This window comes from Oryctolagus cuniculus, chromosome 4 (genome assembly GCF_051225735.1).
Source record: "Oryctolagus cuniculus isolate XC-2025 breed Fujian yellow rabbit chromosome 4, ASM5122573v1, whole genome shotgun sequence".
Classification (NCBI taxonomy): Eukaryota; Metazoa; Chordata; class Mammalia; order Lagomorpha; family Leporidae; genus Oryctolagus; species Oryctolagus cuniculus.
This window is the reverse complement of record NC_142870.1, coordinates 94,856,829-94,861,143: the sequence shown is the minus strand read 5'-3', so window position 1 is coordinate 94,861,143 and position 4,315 is coordinate 94,856,829. Positions and strand designations below refer to the sequence as shown.

At 46.2% G+C, this 4,315-nt stretch overlaps 1 pseudogene across 1 annotated transcript; it reads left to right on the top strand.

Moving 5' to 3' along the window:
* Positions 1–972: 972 nt before the first annotated feature.
* Positions 973–2,536, top strand: LOC149127050 (single-stranded DNA-binding protein 2 pseudogene; annotated as a pseudogene). Its single transcript, XR_016233207.1, has one exon. The product of XR_016233207.1 is annotated as a single-stranded DNA-binding protein 2 pseudogene (transcript).
* Positions 2,537–4,315: the final 1,779 nt, after the last annotated feature.

Below are 4,315 nucleotides of genomic sequence, written 5' to 3'. Positions count from 1 at the left end.
ATCTGGCCAAAGACATCATTGTATCACCTATTTGAACAATGGCATATATTGGTGACAACTGGATAGTCCAAGACTTTGGGAGATGATAGAGCTAAAATGTTTGTTGAATGAGTAAAAGAATGAATGGATTCCAATATTAGTCTCCTACTGCTACCACAACTAGTACTTCTCATATTAAAACCCTTGCCCGCCCCCCCCCCCCCCGCTTTTCTTTAAAGACTGCTGGTTCACTCCCCAAATGTCCACAACAACTCAGTCTTGGCCAGGCCAAAGCCAACCAGGAACTTCATCTGGGTCTCCCTCTTGGGTAACAGTACTTGGGCCATTATCTGCTGCCTTCCAGATGCATTAGCAGGGAACTAGGTCAGAAGCACAGAGTAGTTGGAAATTGAACCAGCATGCAGCATTGGATGCAAGTGTCCCAAGGAGTGACTTAACGAACTGCACCATAATGCCTGTCTCCAAACCTCTCCTTTTAAAAAATGCTGTGGTGGTGGGAAGAGGAAGAAAAGGTGAGATAATAGATAGGAGTTGGATTGGGAGGAGGACAGAGAAAAAATGAAGGCATTGTGGTGTACTTCAAAGCAAGCATCCCTAAAGCTGTACCTATGAAAACTGTATTCATTAAATAAAAGGTTTCTTTAAAATAAATAAAAAATAAAAAAACAAGCATCAGTGCCTGTAGACTTTATGGGTGGAAAATTTTAATGTGTAGGACTTACTCTAAATTAATGTGGGAAGATAATATTTGTCATATATTGATACTGTTAATATATTCTATTTTTTCATATGTTCATATAGGAACATTTCTATATATGAGCATGCTTTGGAGCAGGTTCGTTATCAACAATAAAGTAAATATTGCAATAAAGTTAGTTATATGAAGTTTTTTGGTTTTCCAGTGCATGTAAAAATTATGTAGTCTATTAAGTATTCAACAGCACTACCTTAAAAATGTATATACTACGGCTCTCGGCACAAGCATGTACGGCAAAGGCAAGAGTAACAGTAGCGCCGTCCCGTCCGACAGCCAGGCCCGGGAGAAGTTAGCACTCTATGTATATGAATATCTGCTCCATGTAGGAGCTCAGAAATCGGCCCAAACATTTTTATCAGAGATAAGACGGGAAAAAAACATCACATTGGGGGAACCACCAGGATTCTTGCATTCTTGGTGGTGTGTGTTCTGGGATCTCTACTATGCAGCCCCAGAGAGGCGGGAAACATGCGAGCATTCAAGCGAAGCGAAAGCCTTCCATGATTATCCATTCATGTCACCTCGGTACCCTGGAGGTCCAAGGCCCCCATTGAGGATCCCTAATCAGGCACTTGGAGGTGTCCCAGGAAGTCAGCCATTACTCCCCAGTGGAATGGACCCAACCCGACAACAAGGACATCCAAATATGGGTGGGCCAATGCAGAGAATGACTCCCCCACGAGGGATGGTGCCCTTAGGACCACAGAGCTATGGAGGTGCCATGAGACCCCCACTGAATGCTTTAGGTGGCCCCGGAATGCCTGGAATGAACATGGGTCCAGGTGGTGGCAGACCTTGGCCAAACCCAACAAATGCCAATTCAATACCATACTCCTCAGCATCTCCCGGGAATTATGTAGGTCCACCAGGAGGCGGAGGGCCACCAGGGACACCCATCATGCCCAGTCCAGCAGACTCAACCAACTCGGGAGACAACATGTATACTTTAATGAATGCGGTACCTCCTGGACCCAACAGGCCTAATTTCCCGATGGGCCCCGGGTCAGATGGCCCCATGGGTGGATTAGGAGGAATGGAGTCACATCACATGAATGGCTCATTAGGCTCAGGAGATATGGACAGTATTTCCAAGAACTCTCCCAATAACATGAGCCTGAGTAATCAGCCGGGCACCCCGAGGGATGATGGCGAGATGGGGGGAAGCTTCTTAAATCCTTTTCAGAGTGAGAGCTACTCCCCGAGCATGACCATGAGCGTGTGAGCCCGCGGACCCCGCGGGGAGCCGGCCCTCCGCGGAACCACTACGGAAGATAATTACTCATCACAGCGTGCAGTCAACCAAGGAATCTCAGTCACACCAAGCCGACCTTTTTATTTCCTGCTCTCTCCCCTCTCTCGTGAAGAAAGCGGGTCCAAACGTGATTCAAACAACCGTCCGGAGCGGCAGACTCGCGCTGCCCGCCGCGGAACTGCAAATCATGCCCTGTGTGTGTCTGTGTGTGGGACGGCGGATGTGCTGTCCACGTGTATGGTAAACGGACATAGGCACATGCGTGCGGTGACCCACAGGACACTCACGAACACGATCACGTGGCATCTTACGTAGCGATAAGTAGGGACTTTTATTCCATCCTTTTTTTCACGTTTACATTTTAATTATTAAAAGTCGCTCCCGCCCCCTCCCTGAACTATTTTGTGCTGTGTATATCACTGCTTTATATAAGTTATTTTTTAAGGTGAACTCAGATGTTATGGTTTTGTAAATGTCTGCAATCATGGATAGGAATAAAATGGCTTATTTCAGAGCAAAAAAAAAAATGTATATACTACTTTATTACTAAAAAAAATGCTAATTGTCGTCCGAGCTGCACCCACATGGGAGACCGGGAAGAAACTCCTGGCTCCTGGCTTCTGATCAGCGCAGCTCTGGCCATTATGGAGTGAGCCAGGGGATGGAAGACCTCTCTCTCTCTCTCTCTCTCTCTCTCTCTCTCTACCTCTGGCTTTTAAATAATAAGTAAATAAATCTTAAAGAAAAAAAAAAAAAGAGTATCCTTGTCAGGCTGCAATGGCTGACTCGGTATACTGGGGAGTGAGCCAGGGGATGAAGACCCCTCTCTCTCTCTCTCTCTCTCTCTCTCTCTCTCTCCCTCTGGCTTTTAAATAATAAGTAAATAAATCTTAAAGAAAAAAAAAAGAGTATCCTTGTCAGGCTGCAATGGCTGACTCGGTATACTGGTCAAAGTCTGTCCCAGGAGGAGTACGATCTCCTGCAAGATGGACCTCTGCAGCTGAGGGAAACCCTGAAAAAGCTGACAGTTGGGGCTATCTGCTCACCCTACTCCTTGCAGCCCAGTAGCATGTGCTTCTTAAAAGGAAATCTGGGCAGCACATCTTTGCATCTCACAAAATGCAATACAAACTGACCTAAACAAGAAGAGGAGGTAATGACCTCTGTAACTGGCATGTTATGACAGGCATTGGCGTGATTGCTCCAGCAACTCAATAATCCCACCCAGGACCCCTGTTTCTTTCCCTCCTCCAGCTGCCTTCAGTAGCACCTGCTTCCTCTTACAGCCAGCTTCCTGGAGGTGCCAAAATGCTATTGCAGTCTGAAATCACATCTTCACAAAGAGCACACTCTCAGAGTAGGTGGGCTGCATTCAGTAATTTCAAGAAGATTCTCAGGCTAGAAAAGGAGAAAAATATACATTCATTTCTGCACCGGACCTCTACTCTCAATTTTTATCTTCCCCATTTTAGGGCAAGGCTGTATTTAGTCACCATTAAATTTAATGCTATCATATATATTCACCCTAGCAGCGAATGTTGGGCACAGCAGTTAAGATGCTGTTTGGGGGCTGGCACTGTCGCATAGCTGGTTAAGCCACTGCCGGCATCCCATATGGGCGCCAGTTCTGATCCCAGCTGCTCCACTTCTGATCCAGCTCTCTGCTGTGGCCTCTGAAAGCAGTAGAGGATGGCCCAAGTGCTTGGGCCCATGTGGGAGGCCCAGAGTAAGCTCCTGGCTACTGATTTTGGATTGGCACAGGTCCGGCCGTTGCGGCCATTTGGGGAGTGGGCCAGCGGATGGAAGACCTCTCTCTCTCTCTCTCTCTGCCTCTCTGTAGCTCTCCCTTTCAAAAAAAAATATTTAAAACAACATTAACAAAAGACACGGCTTGGGGAAACCTGCACCTCATATCAATGTTCCTGGGTTCAACTCCCCACCCTACTTCCAATTTTAGCTTCCTGTTGCTGTGCATCCTGGGAGGCAGCAGCTGATGGATCGAGTGTTTGAGTTCCCACCACCCACTTAGGAGTTACATCTGTTTGCTTTGGCCTGGCCCAGCTTCAGCTGTTGCAGGCATTTAGGGAGTGAAACAACAGATGGAAGGTCTCCATTTGTCTGTTTCTGTCTCTCCCTCTCTGTCTCTCTGCCTCTCAAATAAATTATAAAATAAATGAATAGAATTTTTTAAAAATAAAATTAAAGTCAGCCTAGAATCCTGTATTAGGCAAACACTGTGGTGAGTTAATAGTCCTCAAATCTCCCAGTCTTTAAACAGTTTGGGTTAGTTTCCCACTCACACTACA